This window comes from Lissotriton vulgaris, chromosome 5, assembly GCF_964263255.1.
Source record: "Lissotriton vulgaris chromosome 5, aLisVul1.2, whole genome shotgun sequence".
Classification (NCBI taxonomy): domain Eukaryota; kingdom Metazoa; phylum Chordata; class Amphibia; order Caudata; family Salamandridae; genus Lissotriton; species Lissotriton vulgaris.
The window spans coordinates 829,347,340-829,371,812 of record NC_141693.1 but is presented as its reverse complement, the minus strand read 5'-3'; the positions used below and the strand labels follow the sequence as shown (position 1 = coordinate 829,371,812).

General features: G+C 46.2%; 1 protein-coding gene across 1 annotated transcript in view; it reads left to right on the top strand.

Moving 5' to 3' along the window:
• TLL2 (tolloid like 2) overlaps positions 1-24,473 on the top strand; it is a 2,097,051-nt gene that overhangs the window by 561,907 nt on the left and 1,510,671 nt on the right. The gene's annotated exons all lie outside the window — the stretch shown is intronic.

Below are 24,473 nucleotides of genomic sequence, written 5' to 3'. Positions count from 1 at the left end.
ATCAAAGGCAGTGGAGAACTGTACAGTGGAAAAGAGTAAATGGATCTGTATTTGAGTTCTGTGAGCTGAAGTGTGCTGGTAATCCATTGTGATGTAGTATTCATTAAAGAGGTCTTTATTCAGCTCTTACCTTAATTGAAGCTAGGTTGGGGCAGTCCCTTTAGATAAAAGATGTTGGTCTAGATCCTTGGCTTCATGAATGGAAAAGACCTGGTACAGTTTTTTTTTTCATTTTTGTACATCTTCATCTGCAGCTTGGTGGTGTCCTTGTTAAGGATGTGCTGAAAGTCACTGGAGGTGCTTAACTTGTCCCCCAAAAAGTAGCGTGTACTTTTACGATGGCTTTGGAGATGATAAAGCCATTTTGAAGATGCACAGGCCAGTACGGGGAGCCAATGGAGTTCCATCAGGGTGGTGTTGATGTGGTAACATTTTTTCAGGTCATAAATGAGGTGTGTGCCACACAGATGTTGCCCATAATGATCTAGATGCAACAGTATGAGGGCTTGAGCAGTAGTTAAGAAGTGAACAGCAGTTAAGAAGTCACTTTCTGAGGGCAATATACATGCTGAATCAGAAGGCTTTGGCATTTGGTGAAAGTTGGGCTTCAACCCTTCCTGGTTCATGTTGTTAAGCCAGATAGATGAACTGGTAATGATTGTTGGGTCAGACTATAGCGCATATTGGAGATGCGCAGCCGTTCATTAGACAAACTATCCATCAAAGAATGCTTATATACCAGAGGAGATGGATCAGCCAACCCTCTAACTCAAAACACTGGGAAAAGCATGACAACCAAGCTCTGCCCTCAACAACATTAGAAAAGTATATTGATATAGGTTGCTTGTTTTCCTTAAAAAACATTTTATTGGCCAACACAAGCAGATTCACGTTTTTTAAGCCCTGTAGCTTAGCTCTGTTCAAGGTTCTAGTTTTTTTTCTTTTCCTTGAAAGCTTCCACGGGAGTAGGCAAAGTTTGCCATGTTTAGATCAAACAATGAAAGTACTAGGGAATTATTAGTTAAAGTATAGACTTTTAAACCTTTCAGCCTGGCTAGGAACTATTTCAGTCAGATCGTAGGTTTGAATAGTTAATCTCACTCCACACCTGTCACATATTTCAGTGTCAAAGAAAGGATTCTCTGCACACGATCAGAACCTTACATTTTGAAACTTGCAGTTTGTGACAGCAATAGACTGTGTATGTTCCTCTTTAGACCCAAACTGAACCATGGCATAGTTATCAGAGAACAGTAAAAACATCTGCCCTGAAATTATTAGGGATCCTCACCCAAAACAGAGACTCTGTCAGGGGCAACCTAACTACATTTTCAAGCACCCTCCTGAGGTTGAGGAAGCCAGAGAATAGCTTCCCTTCCAAAGGGCAACATTGTTCATTACACATATCCATAGATAAAACCCCTACTCTCCATTTCAAATCCCCTTCATGAAACCCACCTAACAGGGTGCCAAACAACTATTGATTCTGTTACCTGATAACTAAGATGTTTCCTTATAGCAGTGGTTCCCAACTGTTTAGAATGACAAACTTTCATGACCCACCTAGTGTTAGTGGACATAAGATAGGTGGGCAGTTCCGGGCTGCATGGCATCCCTGATAGATTGTACAAATCTTCTGCGGGCCAGGAAGTGACGTTCTTTTTTGAGAAACCTACTGCAGAGGCCTCATGGCAGGTGGTTACTTTTTCTCTCAGGCATTGTTCTCTGAGAAGGATCCTCCTTTTGTTGCTAGGGTTGGGCTACAGCACAGGAGGAGTAGCCATGATTAACATTTGTAGTCTCACAGTTGACATGCTCCTTCTGTGTTTTGGTTTGGCCAGACCCGGCTGAAGTCCGTGATTGGAAGTGCCAGTAATTGTATGTACATAATCTCTCTTCTGGTTTTAGGGTTAAGCGGTTGGTAAGGTAGGAATTAAGTTTGTTTACTAAATAAGAGTCCTCCGGGCTCAGGAAAGATAGTGTTTTTATTGAGGCCTGGTCTTGCTGAAACAAGTCTAGTTGGACTTGTTTATTGATACGCAATTTTCAGGTGGCGTATGAAATGCAAGGAAGAGCGAATGTGGTTTGTTTATTTCAACAGAGAATTTTTCCAAATGTGTCTCTGAGGCAGCTCTATAAGGATTCCCTCAGAGATTTTAGGATTCGAATATAATATTTTAGAAAGTCGGTCTCGAGGGTTAATGATTGTTTGACCAGCCCGAGCTCCAGCCTAAGTCTTGCCCTAGAGAGGTGTTTTTGGAGTTAAAATATTTTTTTATAGGCCACACATTGAGCCCGCTCTCGGATTTCCGAACAAGAGCCAGGAAACGCTTGATGCCCATATGAAAGTGCTGGGAGAAGAGAAGCTTGAGTGACCTTTCTGATGACCACTTCTGATGGACTTTTTAACTTGTTGTTCAATTTTATTAAACCATATTCTATGGCAGTTAATTTGTTAGCTCTTTTTTATGGGCAGTGGGTCTTGCTGCTTTTGTGAACCAGACCCCCAAGTACTTGTATTTCTGTACTGAATTAATTATCCTGGAGCCTATGGTCCACATAATATATTTTTTTGTGCTTTTGCCTGCCTATTATTATAATCTTGATAATCCCAAATAGGAGCATTTTTTTTTATTCAGCCCATATTGAATGGTGGCTTACAGGGACCTGGTCAAGAGGATGTCAGGAGTCTTGTTGAGGTGGGGAGAAGAGAATAAGTACATCAATAGGGATAATGGATCAATTTATGCAGAATTCTATGAGTGAGATTAAATTAAGATGGCCGAGTAACAAGAAGAGCATGGAATTTGCATTAGTGCTCATGTTCCTTGTTTCAAATTGTATGAAATACAGTGTGATAGATTAAAAAACGAATCCCAAAAAATTAAGCATACTTTTCCAAGTAGCTTGGCCAATCAAGGACGTTTTCTTAGTAGTTGGCATCTTATAGGAGGACCTACAGACAAATGTTTCATCACTGTGTCTTTTATGATTCTCAACAGTATAAGTGGCCTCCTCTGCTCCGAGCCAGTTATCTTTATATTTCTCTTCGCTCTTATTTACTACTTTGGAATTAGGTGAGCTCAATTCTAATCCCTGATGCCCCTCGTGGTCATAATATGCTGTATTAGGCCCCATAAATCCTGTATTTCCAAGTCAGGAGTGTCAGAAACTCTCTGTATGTTAGTATTAGACACCAGATGGGAAAATACTCTACCATTCAGTTAAGTGATGGGATGATTATGTATAGATTGCTGCACTGTACGGATCTGCTTGCTCGCGTATTCTTCCCCATTGTACTGCAAAGTTTTCCCATTGGCTTCAATAAATCTCTCTCTGAAATGAGTCAAATGGGTAGCTCTTAGGCACACATTCATCAGAAGGGATCTTGTCGCTGGGATTAGAGAGTGAAGACGCTGACCAGTGCTCCTTAAACAAAAATACAAGTTTTAACTGCTTTCCTGAATACTCCTGGTACTTCTCTAGTTAGATAGTAAAAGCAAGGTATTCCATAACTACAGACGTAGGCAGTGGTGACTGCTCCCGGGAAGTAGCAGTGGGGCGGTGAGGAGGAGAGAGGGGGAGAAAATTGCAGTTAAAAAAAATATATAATGCAGCCTGGGTGGAGAACGTGCAAGGCCGGCCAAACATTCATGCAGAGATTCGCCCTCCAAGATACCGCAGCAGAAACAAATAAAATGAAACCATTGTGTTATCATTTTTTTAATTTTTCCTTATTTTTCACTGCAAAAAGCAGTGGGGCTCTTCCGCCTTAGCGAGGAGCCACAACTGGAAGAAGGACAAATAAAGGATCCACCCCCAATGTAAAAAGGATTAAAAATCAGAGACGTTTGACCTCTGAACAGAGGATCTAAGAACTCCCAGCTGATTTGAGATAGTTGCAATCAGACATGATTATAGTTCACTACGTGTCTGTAGAGGTAGCCAATGTAACTTTCTAGGTGCCATTGAAACAGAGCCTGTGCTTTTTAGAATGCAAACTAATCATTCTTTTTAGAATACAAACTAATCATACAAACTAACCCATCTGACAGGGAGATTCAGATGGGGAGAATTTGCATAATTAAGTCTTGCAGATATTAATGAATGCAATAAAGAAAGGGAAAGTTTTTCCTAAGAAGACAACGTTTTCTGAAACAAGAAGAAAGCACAAAATTAATTCGGGCTTTTTGAGATGTGTGTATCACTGAATTTGATGCCCACATTCTTAACCACTTAAACCATAACAGTCAGGTTCAAGTGCCAAAGGGAAGTATCCCATACATAGTTCCCTACCCTCCCAAGAGGACCTCAGGCTCATCAGCATCAATTTGGAGAAGTTGTTCACTCATCCAGGTCTGGATGGCTTTGAAGCAATAAGGTCAGGGAAGTGCTTTTACTACAAGAGAAGGATCTGCACATCACCCACATATAATTAAAGCATAAATCAGTGTGACGGAAGTCCTCATCCTGGGATCTTCACCCTCCGCCTGGGACGACTCCTGGTGGCCCCCCGCCCTGGGCAGCGCACCCAAACCGACAGACCACGCACGCAACTTGGGCTTCATCCTGGACTCCTCCCTCTCCATGACCAGACAAGTCAACGCCATCTTCTCGTCATGCTTCAACATCCTGCGCATGCTACGGAAGATCTTCCGGTGGATCCCCACCGAGACCAGAAAGACGGTCACCCAGGCCCTCGTCACCAGCCGTCTGGACTACGGCAACTCTCTATACGCCGGAACCACCGCCAAACTCCAGAAGAGACTCCAGCGGATCCAGAACACCTCAGCATGACTCATCCTGGACATCCCCCGTCGCAGCCACATCTCCGGACACCTGAGAGATCTGCACTGGCTCCCGGTCAACAAGAGAATCACCTTCCGTCTCCTCACCCACGCACACAAGGCCCTCCACAACCAAGGCCCAGGATACCTCAACAGCCGCCTCAACTTCTACGCTCCCACCCGCCAACTTCGATCGACCAGCCACGCCCTCGTCGCCGTCCCCCGCATCCGAAGAGCCACCACAGGAGGAAGATCCTTCTCCTACCTGGCCGCCAAGACCTGGAACTCCCTCCCGACCCACCTCCGCCTGACCCAGGACCACCTCGCCTTCAGGAAGCAGCTCAAGACCTGGCTGTTCGAGCAGTAGCGGACCCCCCCCCCCCCCACTAGCGCCTTGAGACCCTCCGGGTGAGTAGTGCGCTATATAAATGTTGTGATTGATTGATTGATTGATTGATAGAGACTGGGCTGAACCCTGAGGAATCCCTGCATGCGATGAACAAGTAATGGCAAAACCAAAATGCCTGGCTTGTGTTTTGAGTCCAAAGTAAAATTATAAAAAAATTAAAAAATCAATTGCGTTTTGTATGCAGCACATATATGAGATAACGAATTAAATGTTTGATGATTAACTCTTTTTCTACATTGTAAAAAGCCACACATTAACAGCAAATCAGGCTCTGCAGGGATGGGTAATGATACGCCAAACAGCTAAAAACATGATATAAGAGAGAAATACTGCTCTGAGCGCAGCCAAAGCCCACTCTGTTGATATTTTAAAGAACTGGGAATTAAATGCCTGTCAGACAGCTAGGCTGCCAAGCAAGGCCTCTGGACTTTCAGCTGGACCTTGTGACAAAAGTATCTCATTTCAAGAAAGCTTCATCTGTACAACTCTCGTCTTGCTCCCTTGGAGAATTTTCAGCTGCAAAAAAGAATTGAGTCCGCAGGCGGAAATTTTGACTGGGCAAAGGCACAAAAATTGTCTGATGTGTGAGAGGACTTTGGCGGGTTCAAAATTTGAGTTTTTCTACATCTATCTGATTTTGAGAGGACTTCTACAAATATAGCCTTTAATTTTGCCGAGTTAAAAATTTTCGGGACTTCCAAGACCTACGGAGCCATCTGTGAGACCTTGTAGCAAAGGTGTCCCAATGTAATGCACCTTCATTGGAAGGCTTGCCCCACTGGAGGATTTTGAGCTAAATAAAAAAGACTAAGGGCCTAAATTATGAATTGGCAGAGAGGATACTCCTGTCACAATGCCGACATAGCTCCCTGCCAGCCAACAAGTGGTCTGCCCACTGCATTTACATGCGGGTGGACTTTAGGGTTAATCACAGCGAAGCCTACTCTGGTGCTGCCATGATTAATCCCCTCCCATGGCCCTGGGAATTCAGAGCCTTCAGAGAAATGGCTACATGTTCACCCACCCAATTTAGATGGCTGGACATGTAGTAATGTTTTATTAATCCTTAGTGCCCTTTCAATGCAGTCCTGCAGCTAACAGTAAAATTAATTGGCAGGAACTGCGGTGATGGTGGTTCTTGCCAATGCCTTTATAAATTACCACCTGTTTGGCAGTCAGTCATAAATGTGGCTGGAGAGTATTTGACTAGCGGATGTAAAGTCCTCCGCCAGAATATAAATCAGGGCCTAAATCAGAAGGTAAAATCTTTGGCCCCGATAAACCCACTAGGTGCCTCCGACCTGTGCTACATCAGAGTGACCTGAAATTGAGCCTAGGGTCAGGTCTACTGCAAAAATACACTGCCATTGGCACTTTTAGCTTTTAGGTGCATTTTACATACAACTTTAAAAATTCATATCTCCGGTTCTCCTTTTATTATACTTTTTTTGTTTTAGTGTCATTTTGTTAATTCAATTTTAATCTAGTTTTCTATATTGGTTTGGGATTTGTATTTTTGTGTGTTTTTGCTTTAATACTGTTTTGGTACTGCATAAAGACTTTACATATTGCTTAATTTAAGCCTGTCTGCTCTGTTCCATGGCTACCAGGGAGTTGAGCTCAGGTTAATTTAGTGGCTTTGGGGTTTACCCTGTCATGTTAGTATTAGTACTTCTAGAGGTGGACAACTGCTCAGCGCAAATAATGATCTAGTTTCTTACAGTGTGACACTAAAAAAGGGAGCTACGAAGTAAGTGGATTATTTAAGTTATCGCTTTACTGACTAACTGCCTGGTACGATGAATTACTTCCTCATTCTCTGGCTAAGTGATTATTTGCTCTGCAAATGATTGAGTGGCTATAACAAGTTGCACTTATAGCAAACCAAACTAATGGGTATCTCTTTCACTATTGTTACCTGCAGACAAGAGCATAGTGAATTCAGTAGTGCTTCAGTTATCTTTATTTGGCTAGTACTTACTCTTTTTAAATTAAGTCTCATTAGGATATAAGATGGCAGTGGTAATAAAGCACAGTTAGCACCTCCGTTAAGTTTGCAAGTACCAATGGAAGCCTTTAAAGCGTGCTCAAATGAATATAACACTATGCCATCATATTACTGTTATCCTGTATCTGGAAATAGAATACCACATATACTACAAAATTTGAAACAAAATTTGAAATACAATTCAGAGCACAGCAACAATTTAGTTTTGATCCAACTCTGTTGTCGGTTTCAATTTAATTAGAACAGCACTCCAAAAATCAAATTTGAACAACACAAAAAAGTCCATATGTATACACAATATTTAAATATAGATGGGTGATCGTTGACACAAAGGTGGAAACGTAGGCGCAGACAGCCGACACGTGTTTTGTTGTGTATAAGACTTTGTCAAGGCTGTCGACAAAAGTAAATGCACTACTATAATTGACAAATAATTGTCTTGGTGTCAACCATTTCAAAGAGGAGTTGCAAATTACAACTCAAAGTGCATATGTGACACATGCAAAGATCCAGAGGAGAGGGTGTGCAATAGAAACATAGTCAGATTTGACTATGTTAATAGGTAACCCAAAGTATCCAAAATAGGTAAGGGAAGAAATAAGTTTTAGGTAAAATTCCTTGTGAAAAATAAACTTTTGTGCTCAGAGTATGTAATTTATACATAGTGACGCTTACCATGCATAAAAACATGATGCAAGTAAACTCAAAAAACACCAACACCAAACACGGAAAGGCAGAGGTGGTAGCAGTTCAAAAATGTGAATCAAGTACCTTAAAAAGTTGCAATCCTGTTTAATCTTGTCGGGCGAGGGAAAAAACCCCAGTCCCCTTCGTATAGCGGGGTACTAAATAGTAAAGATGCTTCTAGAACATCAAGGGTTTGGTGGAAACACTGTCAAAGTCAAATACAACCTCTCATATTGGAGAGTCAAACTGCAGAATAAAAAGAGATCACTTTAATTCATAGAGAGGGATTCAAAATGCCACTCTCCATTGTGACAAGGAGCCAGGTCAGGAACCCTCCTTAGAACACAAACAGTTGCCCTCTTACCTGACTCCCTATCCTATCCTCTCCTCTACTTTTCAGCTCCGTCTAGTACCCTGGATCAGCACTGTGCCTTGAAGACTCCTCCCTCGTCCGTGGTTGCCGGTCATGTGAGCGGGTCAGATGATCCATTCACCTTCAAAACGGAAGAGGAGACGCTTCCTTGTCGTCCACATCAGGGATTTGAAACCTGGAGGTGGGATCTCCCCAGTAGAATACAGGAAGTCAAGACATTCTTCGTTGAGCCGGGACTCGGAGGAGTGAAGCCCGCTGCCACAAAGGACGAGAAGACCCCAAGAACCGAGCGACGCGAAGCACTAACCCCAGACGATGAAAGAAGGGAACTGGACCTGTTCCGGCAACCGTAGGAGGCGGCCACGGCCCAGGAGGGTCGTGGCTCAACAAGGTACGGGGCCGCTTAGGTGCCTTGTGGGGAAAGGGAACCGGCGAGGTGAGGGGAGGGCCGGATAACGAAGCGGAAACCTCTGCTCTCCTATCTAATGAAGAGAGCTACCCAGTATATTAAAAGCGTACAGAACAGTTCACTGGTGACGGTCCGGTGCACTCTCCCTCACTCCCACTTCCCTGATAAAAACGCCTGACAGTTAAACGGCGCCCTCACCGAGTTTTCTGTTTTTTTTTCTCTCTCTTATTTGTGTCCTTGTTTATTTCCCTGGCATTTTGGTATCACCGGACGGCGAGACCAAACACTTCAAGTCTTATCAAAGTCTGACGGAAGAAAGTACAAGAAGACTTGAGAAGGTGAAGTAAGCCCACACAACACCAAATTATGGGTCAGATGCCATTTATTGTCCATTAGTCACAAGTGCACCCAGGAAACTGACAACCTGGAGTCCAGAGAGAGTATTCAAAGACCACATTCTGTTTCTATGGTAATAACAATGACATACTGTAAATCTAATGAAGAATAGACATAGAAGATAGAAACCAGATTACCACAATATCTCCCTTCCTCATAATTATTACACCTAAAACATGTTTTGTTCAAACAAAAAGAAATGTGAAAAATAAGCATAAAGAAAACTAAGAGAAGAACAGAAAAATCAAAACAAAAGCACAAATAATAAGAAAGTTGAACATTGCAATAGAATAAACATATAATTACATTTCCTATACAGATCAATAACCTACTGCTCACCCTTGTGAAAACAACCTTATAAAAAGAATTACAGATCCATGCGTTTAGGTGTAACCCGGATCCTATTGCTTCTCCTAAGAAGAGCATAAATTAATTTTGAAACATTTTTACAAGAACTAGATGTTTTCTCTTTTGCACCATTATTTTGACTAAGACCCATTTGATATACAACCTTCTGAGGAAGTTTATACACACTTGAAAGGTTAATAGTCAGTTACAAAAAAATTTTTGATAATCTAGTGCGAGAGCGCACCTATAACCGTTTGGCTCCCAGTGGCCCGTAGTATAACTATGTTTAAATAGGCTGTACACAGTCAGGTGTTAGTAGACATAGAAAGAGGAGATTCCTACCCGGTAGAGTAAAGTAAACGCGGCGCCATTTAAATGTTAATTTGCTAAATAAATATATCACGCTATTTTCTACTGATTCAAAGGTGCATTCGATCATAGTAAGTTCGTATTTGGTCGTTGTCCTTACATTGTTTTTTTAAACATATTTTATTGAGTTTGTATGGTACCATCTGGGCAGCAGACTAGCATATACACATTGACACATCGGATAATTCTACAGTACCTGATTTTATTTACAAAATTAGCATCAGTAACAAATATAACAATAAAAACTTTCAGCCGTCGTCGGCCCGGTTTGCTTGAATCCTGATGGTGCAATGAGCAAGGGACTCACATCTGAGTATACCCTTCCACGCTTAGGGTGGACAAAATATTTAACAACAAGGGGTGGTGATGGACAGAGTTTCTGAATTAAGCAGAATACTCTAACCCAGTCAAGAGATCAGGGCTAGATCCAACACCGTTTTTTAGCTCACTGCACCATCCCAGCTCAGAACCTGGCTATATGCAAATTAGTCTGTTCCTGTCCCAGTGCATGATGGGAACAGGGCAAACCAAACTACCAAGCCAATTCTTACACTGGGAAGGAAACAAGCTCCTGGTTAATTCAGACACTCTGTTCATCACCACCCCCTTTTCTGAATCGTTTTTGGCCACTATAGGTGTGGCAGGGTATACTCAGACATGAGTCCCTTTCTCACTGCACCATCAGGATTCAAGCAAGCCGGGCCGAAGACGGCTGAAATGCCAGAAACAGGTCCCCAGTAGCTTGTCTCTTTTCTGGTGAAGAATTGGCTTGGTAGTTTAGTCTGCCCTGTTTCCATGATGCACTGGGCCAGGAACAGACTGATTTGCATATAGCCAGGTTCTGAGCTGGGATGGTGCAGTGAGATAAATAACGGTGATGGATCAAGCCCTGATCTTTGGACTGGGTAAGAGTGGTCTGCTTAATTCAGACACTCTGTTCCATCACCACCCCCTTTTCTGAATCGTTTTTGGCCACTATAGGTGTGGCAGGGTATACTCAGACATGAGTCCCTTTCTCACTGCACCATCAGGATTCAAGCAAGCCGGGCCGAAGATGGCTGAAATGCCAGAAACCGGTCCCCGGTAGCTTGCCTCCTTTCTGGTGAAGAATTGGCTTGGTAGTTTAGTCTGCCCTGTTCCCATGATGCACTGGGCCAGGGACAGACTGATTTGCATATAGCCAGGTTCTGAGCTGGGATGGTGCAGTGAGATAAATAACGGTGATGGATCAAGCCCTGATCTTTGGACTGGGTAAGAGTGGTCTGCTTAATTCAGACACACTGTTCATCACCACCCCCTTTTCTGAATAGTTATAGTAAGGGCCAGGAATAGTAAGTGTTGTTTATACCAATTTCCCCCAATCCCAACAGTGCTATGCAATAAAAATAGCTTGGGGTCGAATGGGAGGTCCCAGGATAGCACCTCACCCAGGCTGGCCGTAACCCGACGCCAGAAGGGCTGTAGTACAGTACAGTCCCAAACTGTGTGCATAAACGTTCCCTCGTCTCTACTGCAGCATAGACACTGGGGGGATTGAATGACTCCCTTCTTCAAGAGACGGAGTTGAGTATAATACACTCTGTGTATGTATTTAACTTGTATGAGGTGGGATCGAGAGGATACGGCGGTGCCCCGAGGGCTGGCAACGGCCTCAGCCCAGTCATCATCAGACATGTCCGGAATATCTGCCTCCCATGCCCCTACGGTCTTATGTAGGGTCTTTTTGGCGTGTGTCATCAGGGTCTGGTATATCACTCTAGTTTTATGAGCTGCCAAATCCCCCATGAGGACGCGACCGTCCAGGGGTGGAACTCTGGAAGGGTGTCCATGGTGAGAACTGTGGGAGTGAGGGTGTGGCGTAGCTGTAGGTACTTAGAGAGTTGCGTTTTATGTAATTTAAATTCCGTCTGTAGCTGCTGGAAAGACTTCAGTGTGGTGCCCTTCATCACATCACCAAGGGTAGATATACCTATCAGGTCCCATTTGCAAAATCCCGTTAAGGCAACCACCTGGTGCAGATGGGTGCCGTGGCATAAGGAAGTCACCTGAATCAAGCATGCTTGCCACCCCATCTGCCCGACAGTATACCTCCAGAGCTGGATCATTGTTCTACAGGCATGTGGAAGGAAGTCAAGATTATGTTTACTGTATAGTAACTGAAGGAGGGGGACCTCCCATCACTGCTCATTCCAAAGCGAATGCCAGATCCGATGGTGTACTATACCAACATTCATTTATAATGAAAAGGTGAGAGGCTGCATAATAGATGTAAACATCCACCGCTGCAATGCCACGACAGTATGTAGATTGTACACGAGTTTGTAGCACCACCCAAACAGCCCCTCCATTCCATAGGAACTTATTATGAATAGCGTTAATCTGCGCAAACTATGACTGTGGTATATGGTACGGAAAGGTCTGTAGCTGATATAATAATCTAGGGAGAGAGACCATCTTAAATATCGCTGAGCACCCATACAGTGAAAGGGGAAGAATGGGGCTATATGAGGAGGAGTCTTCCTGTGGGTGGCACGGTTTTAAGAAGGGAACAATCTCCGCTTGCCGCCAATCCTGGCACAGTGTGTGCCATTTGAGTGTGTCCTGAATGGCCTCTAATAAATATGGGCCAGATTTGATCATATGTGACCGAAGGAATTCTATGGGGAATCCATTAGGGCCCTGGGCCTTTCCCGGGTGCATTGCTACCAGTGCCGCATTTAATTCCTCCAACGTGATGGGGGCATGAAGTTGTTCTCTCATCTGATCGGTTAATCCAGGGGGGATATCCCAAAGAAATTCTGCAATGAGAGCCACCGAGAGCTGGTCTTGCCACGTATGTAAGAAGGAGAAGTAGCGCGCAAATTCTGCGGCCACCGCCCCAGGAGAGGAAAGTAAAACACTGTCATTCCACAGATAACCGGGACCTCTGACGGAGACTGAAAAAATTGACATAGCCTATGTAGCATTTTGCTTGATTTGTCCCCCATTGATAAATCCCGTGTTGTGACGCCAACCAGATTTCCTTTGCCTCATCTATGAGCTGTTGCTGTAACTACTGTTGAGCTTGGAGAAGGTGGCGCTGGAGGGAATGGCTGGGGTCACTGATGTATTTAGTATCTAGGTACGTGTGATGGGCCTCTAGCTCCACTTGTTGGGTGGAATGTTTGCGTTTCTTATTTGTATGATAACTTATGTCGACTCCCCAAGAGTGTGGGTTTTAGGGCTTCCCAAAAGGTCATCATGGATGGAGCTGAAGCTGTGTTCATATCCATATATTCTTGGATTGCTCGAGTAAGTGTCTCTTGATAGTCAGAGTCCCAGATATACCATGGGGACATTAACCACCTAAAGGGGGTTTTGAAAATGCATAAGAAGCTTAACACTGACTGGCGAGTGGTCCGACTGTCCCCTGGGGGTGGACTGGGAAAAACTGTAAATTACATAATCTACTAGACACCATCGCTCCAGACGTCGCCTTCCTAACGGAAACATGGATGAACGCTTCCTCCGCCCCAGACATCACCATCGCTATCCCTGATGACTATAAGATCACACGCAAGGACCGCACCGACCACACAGGAGGAGGAATCGCTATCGTCCATAAGAAATCCATCCGCATCTCTACCAGCTCTGACGCCAACCTCGTTAACTCAGAACACCTTCACTTCCAGATCCACATCGACCCCAAGACAACTCTCAGAGGCACCCTCCTCTACAGACCACCAGGACCCCGCGCAAAATTCAGCGAGGACATCACGGACTTCATCACCCCACACGCGCTCCCCTCCAAAGACTACATCCTTCTGGGAGACCTCAACTTTCACCTCGAAAAGATCAACGACCGCAACTCCGCCACCCTCTTAGACAACCTCGCCAACCTCGGACTTAAACAACTTGTCACTACCCCCACCCACATCGCAGGTCACACACTCGACCCCATCTTCACCTCCAGCAACCATGTCTCCTTCAGCCACACTACGGATCTCCTCTGGACTGACCACAGCTGCGTTCACTTCACCTACAACAAGCCGAAACCCATCATCCACCTCCAACCAACCCTACAGAGAAACTGGAACAAAATCACCACGGATCAGATCTCCGCATCACTCCTTCGAACCTCCCCAGCCCTCTCTTCTAACGCCAACGAAGCCGCCTCCAACCTCACCCTTTGGTTATCTAACACCGCCGACTCCTTAGCACCGCTGAAAAAACGTCAACACAAACTTGGCAACAAGAAGGCCTCATGGTTCAACGATGATCTCAAGAAGTCCAAGAAACTATGCCGCTTCCTTGAAAAGGCCTGGAAAAAAGACCCATCCACCAGCAACAAGGACGCCTTCAAAAGCGCCACCCGCACTCACCACCAACTGATCCGAAAAGCCAAGAAAACAGCATTCAAGGATCGACTTGACAACAACGCCCACAACAGCAAGGAACTTTTCAACATCGTCAAGGAATTCTCCAACCCATCGGCCAACTCCAACGACATCACCCCCTCTCAAACCCTCTGCGACTCCCTAGCTTCTTTTTTCCACAACAAGATTGCTGACATCCACAACAGCTTTGACAACCAACCCGGAAGCCATCCCACCCTACGATCTGCTGACCATCCTCCCCCCGTAAACACCCTTAACGCCTGGAACCCAGTCTCCACTGAGGACACCATCCGCCTGATGAATTCCATCCACTCTGGATCCCCCACAGACCCATGCCCTCACCACATCTTCAACAAAGCTGACTCCGTCATAGCACCGCACCTCCGAGACGTCATCAACGGCTCCCTCAACTCCGCCACCTTCCCTGAAGACTGGAAACACGCTGAACTCACCGCCCTTCTGAAAAAACCAACAGCAGACCCCACCGAACTCAAAAACTACCGCCCCATCTCGCTTCTTCCATTCCCGGCCAAAGTCATCGAGAAAGCCGTCAACAACCAGCTCGCCGCCTTCCTCGAAACCAACAAATCCCTCGACCCCTCACAATCTGGCTTCCGAGCCAAACACAGCACTGAGACCGCCCTCATCGCAGCAACAGACGACATTCGAACTCTACTGGACAATGGAGACACAGTCGCCCTCATCCTCCTTGACCTCTCTGCAGCATTCGACACAGTCTGCCACAGCACCCTTTTACAACGCCTCAATAACATCGGAATCCAAGGAAAAGCACTTGATTGGATCACCTCGTTCCTCACCGGAAGAACCCAAAGAGTCCGCCTCCCACCATTCAAATCCGAGGCCTCTGAAGTCATCTGCGGCGTACCTCAAGGATCCTCACTCAGTCCCACCCTCTTCAACGTATACATGAGCCCCCTCGCAGCCATCGCCCGCCAACACAACCTCAACATCATCTCTTACGCGGATGACACTCAACTGATCCTTTCTCTCACCAAGGACCCCAGCACCGCCAAAACTAACTTACACGAAGGAATGAAAGAAGTCGCCGAATGGATGAAACAAAGCCGCCCGAAACTGAACTCAGACAAAACAGAAGTCCTCATCTTAGGTACATCCCCCTCTGCATGGGACGACTCCTGGTGGCCGGAAGCCCTCGGAAAAGCACCCATCCCGACAGACCACGCACGGAACCTTGGCTTCATCCTGGATTCTTCACTCTCAATGAACAGACAAGTCAGCGCCGTATCCTCTTCCTGCTTTAACATTCTTCGCATGCTCAGAAAAACATTTCGCTGGATCCCCTCCGAAACAAGGAAAACAGTCACCCACGCTCTAGTCACGAGCCGACTGGACTATGGAAACACCCTCTACGCAGGTACCACCGCTAAACTCCAGAAGAAACTACAACGAATCCAAAATGCCTCAGCCAGGTTGATATTAGACATCCCACGCAACAAACACATCTCTGGTCACCTTAAAGACCTCCACTGGCTTCCCGTCAATAAGAGGATCACTTTCCGACTGCTTACCCACGCACACAAATCACTCTACGACATCGGACCAGATTGCCTCAACTCTCGACTGTCCTTCTACACCCCCCTCCGCCAACTTCGCTCTTCCAGCCAAGCCTTCGCCACTGTACCTCGCATCAACAAGACCACCATGGGAGGCAGATCCTTTTCATACCTGGCTGCTAAAACATGGAACTCACTCCCCGCCTACCTTCGCCTCACCCAGAACCACCTAGCGTTCAGAAAGCAGCTTAAAACGTGGATATTCGACAAATAATCCCCCTCCCCTTCCTAAGCGCCTTGAAACCCTCTGGGTATGTAGTGCGCTATACAAATTTTATGACTTGACTTGACTTGACTTGTTTGACCAACCCAATGAGCTAGCAAGCTGAGACAATTTCGAGGTCTCTGTTATGGGTCCCGAGCCAGACCCACGCCTTCTATTCAGTGGTAACATTACATTATTCCAGTCGCTACCCAATAGGATTAAACTATCTGGAAGTTCACTCCATAGCTGGGTGATGGTGTCAACAAAAGTAGAGCTCGGGGGATGGGGGGGTGCATAGATACTCCTAATGCTAAGGTGTTCCCGTATAGTGTACCTGTAATCATAATATACCTCCCCCAGGGTCCGCCCAATGTTTTTCATACATAAATGGAACTCAATGGTGAATAAGGATAGCTGTCCGCTGAGAGCCGCTCGAAAACCCAGCGTGATATATCAAATGGTATCCAAACCTAGCCAAGCAGGGAGCCTTTGTGCCAATAGATGAGTTTTCTGTAGGAGTAGGATGTCGGCCATGTATCGCTTGGGCTAGCAGAGAATGGCACCTCGCTTGATGCTTGATTTTATTAAATAAGCCCCTGACATTCCACAACACCACTGTCAAATCTCCCAGAGGGGGAGTATTAACTGGGATGGTCATCTATTGCGTGTGTAGGAATAATAAGTGTTGTGCAAAAATGGGAACTGGATTGTGTGTCTGTGCACGTGTAGGAACTAATAATAACATAAACAAAACTCCCATCGTCACTCCCGCCCCCGATACTGCAAAGAACAAGGAGCACATGGTGCGGCGGGGGGCACGCCTGACTCCAACAGGGGAGCCAAGAGTCCCCCCCCTCCAATGGTTCCCAACCTTTCCACAGAACTTCAACATGGGGTATAAATGTCCAGGGAAAACAGTCATGTTGCGTGACATCCACACTTACTCAGTGCACCAAATGAAACATGCTTAAATGTTAATCAGCTGGCGTGGACCGAAACCCAAGGAGTCCAACTAGATCATCTCAGGATGCCTGGTCCGGATGATTGTCAGCCGGATCCAGACCTATGCCGCCTCTTCGATTTTGTCCTTCTAGATTGGTTTCTCTGTGAACCGCGGGATGAATCGGACTCCAGTGGCGGCGGAGAGTGAGGTTTCAGGTGAGTACATTCATGAGACCACGCAAACATGGCTTCAGGTGTATCAAAAAAGTGTGACTTGGAGTTATAGAGAACTGGTAGCCTGGCTGGATACAGGAGTGTATATTGAATGTTAACATCTTGCAACCGTCTCTTCGTTGCCATGAATGATTGACGTTGCTGCTGCCCAAGGCGAGTATAATCTGGGAATATCAGTATTGGTCTAGATTCAAAGAGGAGTTTGTCCTTATGTAGTCTGGCATACTGCAATACAGCGTCTCTGTCAGCATAATTAAGCAATTTGGCAATTCCTGACCATGGGTTTTCCCCCGGGGGAGGCTTCTTCATAAGTACGCAGTGGGCTCTCTCGACCACGATTCAAGATGATAACATTTCGTGTGGCAGGAGATCCCTGAGCCACTAGGTTCATGGAAGTACCCTCACAGCCCTGTGGTAAACCCATAAAGCAAAGGTTGTTGTATCTGGCACAGTCCTTGACTCGTGAGGCCAGTTCCTGTTAAAATCATTATAAGTTTATTGACACGCTGTTGTAGATTGATCACTGTATCTTCGACTGATGAGGCCTGTGTTTCCGCTTCAGTTATACGATCTACTTCTTTCCCTAACTCTTGGCAGAGAAAGGAGAGCTCACATCCAACAGCACCAATTTTCACATCTAATGTATCCCTGGCCTCAGTGATGGCAGCAAAGAGTGCTGCGTTATTTGGAATGGTGCCACTCGTGGTTCTCCCGCTCGTCGCTATGGTATATTGGTCGAGGGTTCCCTGTTTAGTGCCTGCGCCCCCAGGCTTGTCTTTCCCCATAATTGAGCCCAATGTTAGTTATCGCAGATTTCCAACGGGGCACAGCAGGGGCACCATATATTCCAGAACGGGTTACACCAGACAGCTGTGTGCAGTGAGTCTATTGCCCAGGGGATCCACAGGGGGAGACGCCGCAGGCCGGTCTTCACGGAAACGGACCACCCCTGAGCAGCAAGCAACACAGTGCCTAGCCTGGCCCAGGCCACCTCTGCAGTACAGAATGACCAGACAAGTAGGCACCCCTACTGGGACCAGACTCTACAGATCACCAGCCTGCCGTGACCCCGCCCCACCTTGCAGTCCCAAAGCCCTGTCTTCAAGCCTAATCACTGCCTATGGCACCCCCAATGCCTGCAGCTCACCCCTGTGGGTCGTATGAGCCTCAAATGCAGCCTTGCTGTGTACTGGCTGCTTGTAGGAGCCAAAGCAGAGCCAAAGCAGAGAGAATGGGGGGAGGTGGGGGGACAATCAGCACCTATCAGAGCAGAGGAATGGCTGACCTATATACTAGTCTTGTGGTGAAGGTCCATGGGACGCTACATCCAACAGACAGTGCCCACTGCCCTGTCCGTCCAGGTATGTACTCCTCTGCCCCCAAATCCAGGATCTAGCCCTGCAGTAACCCCCTGATGGTGGACATCCCTCGTATGGAGAGACGGGGGGAATGCCCAGCGAGGCCGGTGTATAGCACCACTTGCTCTTCTGATGGCGCAGCAGGATACCAATGCTAATGGGGACCCTCTAACCCGAGCTGGACCACAATTGGAAACCAAGAGGCCAGCCCCAACTGGGAGCTGACCCACGCTCACAGTCGCCATCAGGCTCAGAGCCAGCCTCCACACCACATATCTGCAGGAGTGCTTAGTGGGATCACCCCGCTGGCAATCCGTGTCCAGCGACCTCAGCACTAAATATTTCTCCTCACCTCTATTGCCTGGGCTGGCCTCACGGCCCTCTACCTTGCTCCGTCTGGGCCCAGGAGCTAGATGGAAGTGGTAGGCCCGGCCCGCCTCAAGCGCCAGGAGACCTCAGTGCTCGATGCACGGTCTGCTGTAGGTGCCCTGCTCTGCGGATCACTGGAGTCATTGCAGATCAGGTCTCGGTCACTCATACATCCAACTGGATGCATTTGGCAGGATAATTAGACCGGATTAAGCAGGATTTTGAGCTTAGACGCGCAGAGCTTGGTTAATCCGCGTCCTCCATGTTGGCTGTCCAAGCCACGCCCCCCTTACATTGGTTTTAAGAATAGTTTAAACATCCAAAATTCTGAAAATCAAAACAAGTAAAAAGAGGAGGCGGGAGAAGGGGCGTGTTTGTGTCAATAATATTAAGGTCCTAGTCATTTTATATAATACATTCAAAAGGCAATTAGATGAATATTAAGTTTTAAAGCAAACAGATATCCTATTCATATCTTGTTATAAGTTACTGTAAACAGCCCAGCTTAGTCATAAGCACTAGGAATCTATGTCCTTGAGACAAACGTCCCGAGCACAGGATGTGGGCAGAGAAGATGCAGAAGGAAACCAAGTACGATATTTAAGAGGAATAAATAAAGTTGTGAGAACTACAAGAAGTCGTCCATATATATATAGTGCCTGAATGCCCCAAACATTAGTTCGCAATAATAGAGAAATATTCATAGATGTTTTTCTAAAGCATTTGAAAATTGTAGAGAAAAGACATCAGCTATTTGGAGTACAAATGAGGGCCTCACATATTTCAGTACACAAATGTCAAGATAGCATATTAGATGAAGACCTATATGGGTAGACAGAGTCACATATTGGTTACAGTATGTTAATATTAGCTATCACTGGCACAATGGGATCAAAATAACCATGATCTTCAATAGACAGAATGGTATTCAGGGAAGGTACACAGTAGCGATGTTACTTAACTTAAAATCAGTCCTTCAAAAATACATGCATTTTCCTGTCCACATTGAGCCCGTGGTCAACAGCCCTGAGTTTGCTAATCCAGGTGGCTTCTAATTTATGTAGTCGAAGTACTCGGATACCCCCTCTAGGACTGACAACAGCCGTCCCTAAACCATGGAATCTAACTTGTTAGAGCTCCGCTATCCCATGAGTTGCATCAAAATGGACGGCCAATGGATAATTAGTATTCCCATTCCTGATAGCCCTCATGTGTTCTTGCATCCTTTCTTTAACTGGTCTTATTATACTGCCCACATAAATGCTGTTACACACTCAGATAATGCAATAAACCATGACTTTTATGTTACAATTCCTGAATGATTCTATCTTATGCTCTGCAGTAGTGTTATGCTTTGGACAAAATAAGGACAGATGTTGCAATGTCCATACTTGTAGAACCCAACTGGTGGAGCCCCTAGCCACTGTGTGTCTTTTTTTTGCATTTTCTGGGGTTAAGGAAGCTAGGACAGAGAATATTCCATAATGTTTGCCCCCATCTGTATATTACACTGGGTTTGTCTGTGATGACATTGCTCACAATGGGATCTACCTGTAGAATGTGCCAGTTTTTGTTAAAAATGTTATATAGCACATGGCTCACAGAGTTGTAAGGAGTGATTAATGACACTCTTTCTTTGTACTTGGTTCCTTTTTCTCTCTTGGTTTTGTTGGTTGAGACCAAGTGCCTCATTCTTTGCCTTCACAATTGTTTCTTGGCCGTATCTTCTGGCCCTAAACCTAGAAATTGTCTTCCCCCATTTCTTGCTTGCAAACCACTTCTTCACTGCAGTTACATCTAATGCATGTTAGTTCCCCAAGTGGGATAAATTGTATTTGTGATTTGGGGTGTGCTGTATCAGCATGCAGTATTGCATTGAAAGCTGTGGGTTTTCTGTACAGTGCAGATAGAATGGAACCATTTTTAACATAGAGCCTCAAGTCCAATAATGAAATTTCCTTTCTGTCGTATTGATAGGTGAAGGCAATATTGCATGTATTGAAATTCAAGAATGAGCAGAAGTCATGTGGCATGTTAATTTGACCAGTCCAAACATTGTCTAAGTAGCGCCCCCAATAAATCACTAGGTTAATCAGAATTTCAGGATATTTGGACCAGATAAAGGTTTGCCACGTGCCACTGCGTAAGAAAACGTTGTAGAGAATCAAAGTAATCCTCTTGATGAGCATCGTAGTGTCTTCCCAAAGGGAGGCATCCCTACTAGATAGCCTCTATCCCAAATGTAATGGGAATAGAGGTGTAGAGAGAGCTGATTTCCTAGGTGACAAAGCAACATTCATCCGTCCAGTTAAAATCCATAAGTTGGTTTAGTAGATCTTTAGTAGATTTTTAGTGTCAAGGACATATAAATGAGGATTCCTGACCATTGGTTGCAGAAAATGGTAAATGGATTCAGAAATGTGTTCTGTAGAAGAACCAATTCCCAAAATAATGGGTCTACCCGAGGGGAACATTCCTGGTTTGTGAATTATCTTCCCTTACTATTTTGGGTACTTTGGGTTACCTAATAACATTGTCAAGCCTGACTATGTTTCTATTGAGCATCCTCTCCTCAGGAACTTTGCATATGGAACATGTGCACTTTGATTTATAATTTACAACGCCTCTTTGAAATGGTTGACACCAAGACAATTATTTGTCAATTACATCTGTACTTTATAGTAGTGTATTTACTTTTGTTAACAGCCTTTAAAAAGTTGTATACACGATGAAACACGTGTCGGCTGTCTTCTTAAGTTAAGTAAACCTGACATTTATTATGAGCTAATCTCACCAAAAGTACACTGTGAAATGTCCTCCCACTGAACCTCCCTTGAACATTGCAAACCTAAATCCCTTTATTCAGACATACGTTCATTGCATGTTTAGTACTGGGATTCTTCTTAGATACATTTCCCAAGTAGGGGCTGTTGAACTGATAGTACTACTATTCAGTCACATGACTAGAAGTATAGTTATTGTTACAACGGGTCACAGGTGCCTTATCAGAAGAAAATATAAGTGAATGGTGGTACTTTTTTTCTTTTATTTTAAACCACTGCACGTCTAACATCAAGTCTACAAATTTTGCTTGTTTTAGACTCAGTTTGGTGAGGGAGGGTTATGAGGCAATCCAGGGCTACTCGGTCTTAACTGTTGGTGTTTTTTGCCTTGGGTGTCCTGGGGTCCCACATACTGTGGAGCTGCCACCTGGGCCGAGAACACTTATACCACACTTGACTCTCAGGCTATCAAAAGCAGACTTTAAAGACGTCTTGGGGGAGATAGTGTGTCTGGGGAGCCACATCCGACACAAATGATTGTCCAGTCACTGCTTGTCTTCTTTAGAAAGAGAAGTACTTTAATCACACAGCAATTCAATATAGTACATAAAGAATATGCAGCATGTTGGACTTGGCCCTTCTGGCAGGTTCCCCCCCTGAACTTTTTGCTTTTTGTATGTGACCTGGAGATGGTGATTCTTGGTTTCTGCGCACTTTCACTGTGTCCCAGTGGAAAGTACGTGCGCACTCTGAGTGTGTGTGGTGAGATAGGCCTGCCCTCCCATAGGAATGCATGGGGAATATATGTGTCCCTGGTAGTTCCTCATGTGTGGGGTGTGCAGGCTTGAGTCTGGTATGTGCGGACTCGTGTGATTAAATGCTGCGCAAAGATGCATGCAGCGTGTGTGTGTCTAATATGGAAGTGCCACTTCTAGAAATGTGCCTGTCTGTGCAGAGAATGTGCTGGCTTGTAATTGGCTGGAGTTGGCTGGTGTGCCAGGCTCCATGAGTCATGATGGGTCTGCCCTGGTGGTGAGTGTTGAGATTAGCATGTGTGATGGGAGGGAGTGGTGCACCTAGGACCTGAATAGGGCTGGGCTTTCCCCCACACAATGCTGGCTCGGCCCCCTGTGGTGCGACTGATGACCCTATCCTGCCTGGTAAATGGAAAGGGTGGCTGAGGAAAACAAGGTGCTCCAAAACCAGCTACGACTGTTTCTTTCCCCACCCTGCACACAGACAAAGGATTTTACTGTATAAAAAGAGGCTCTGACCTCTTGAAAAAGGTTCTCTTCTTGGATCCTGTTGCTGAGGGGGGCGGCTGCTGCCGGGCGCCAGGAGGACCGCCACTGGGGATTGCCTCCCTGCCTAGGAGGACCCTGTGGGCTGGCTCTGAGCCCAACCTTTCCACCCCCCACCTTCTGAAGGACTTTGTGCTGGTCACTGGACATTTGGGACCCTAGCGCCTGGAAGCGCTTGATTTTTGTCTAGCGCTTGAGAGCGCTTTATTCTGCCTAGCACTTGGGAGCGCTTTTGTTCTCAGCCCGTGCCCACCTGGCATTTGCCCCATTTATTTGCCGATTATTAAGTACCCTGACATGTGCCCATCCCGCCAGGGACCTGGTTCAGTTTTGTGCCCCCTAGCGAGTGCCCACCTCGCATTTGTGCTGCTCGTGGCACTTCGCTCTATGTTTAAAAGTAACGGGAGCCTACCCCGTACTTTGTTGAAGAAATCACCACTGCCTTCAGCAGCGCGACCCGGAGCCTGGGGGCTCGTCCGCGGGGCTGCGCTGCCATTGGGTACCCCCGCCAGCCTATCACGTGCTAGTCCCGCCAGAGGGTCGCCCGGCAGCCAGGACTCTCGAGGTCCCTTGCCCAGCGAGGCCACCATTGCTGTAGCTGGCCGAGAAGCAGGAAGTCCGGCCGGAGGAAGGAGACAGGAAGCAGGGCTCCCGCATCGGCGGTGTGAGCCCTGCATGTGTCTCCAACCAGAGAGCCCAGCAGCAAGAGGAGAACCGGGCGCCAGAGCAGCGAGACTCTGCCAGTTGAGGGCGACCCCCAGAGCTGAGAAGACGTCCCTGCTCAAGCTGCCGGTGAGTGGGGTCTAGTACTAATTGGCAAGGAGGTGGGGCGTCGGGGCACAGTGCCGGTGCCCGCCACACCCAGAGGTGCCCACTTCATTGCGGGGGCAGTTTTCTTTCCTAAAGAGCGGCCCCGGTTGGCAGCTTGCCGCTCCACGAGTAGATGGCGCATTCCTCCAGAGTCCAAGAGACTCCAACGACGAGGCAAGATTTGTCTAGAGCTCAGAGAGGCTCAGGGGGCATTTTCTTTCGAGCCACGAGGCTCCGGACGCCCCCCCTTTTGTTCATCAGAGCCCACGATCCTCCAACGATTGCGGGCACATCTTGTTCTCGAGCCCACGAGGGCTCCACGGGGCATATTTTTACTTGGAGTCCCCAGAGAGGGACTCCCCCTCCCCCCCCCCCTCCCCATCCAGGCGTCATTTTTTGTTGTAGAGCCCGAGAGGCTCAGGGGGCAAGTATTGATCTAGAGTCCTCCCAGGCCCCCACGTGATTTTGGGGACACCGTTGTGTTGTTGAGCCCACAGGAGAGCCCGGAGGCACGCTGCTGCCAGGCTCCTGTCCCCAGCTGCCCAGCACTTAGTGGGCAGCTGCTCCGTTTAGGCCCCTGACATTTGGGACAGTCACAGGTTGTGACTTACGTAATTTCTGTGAATTATTCTGTGCTGCACCTCTGCATGTGTTTTTGATGCATCATGTGCCTTGTTCTTACACCGCTGAATGTATGTTTATGCATCATGTGTT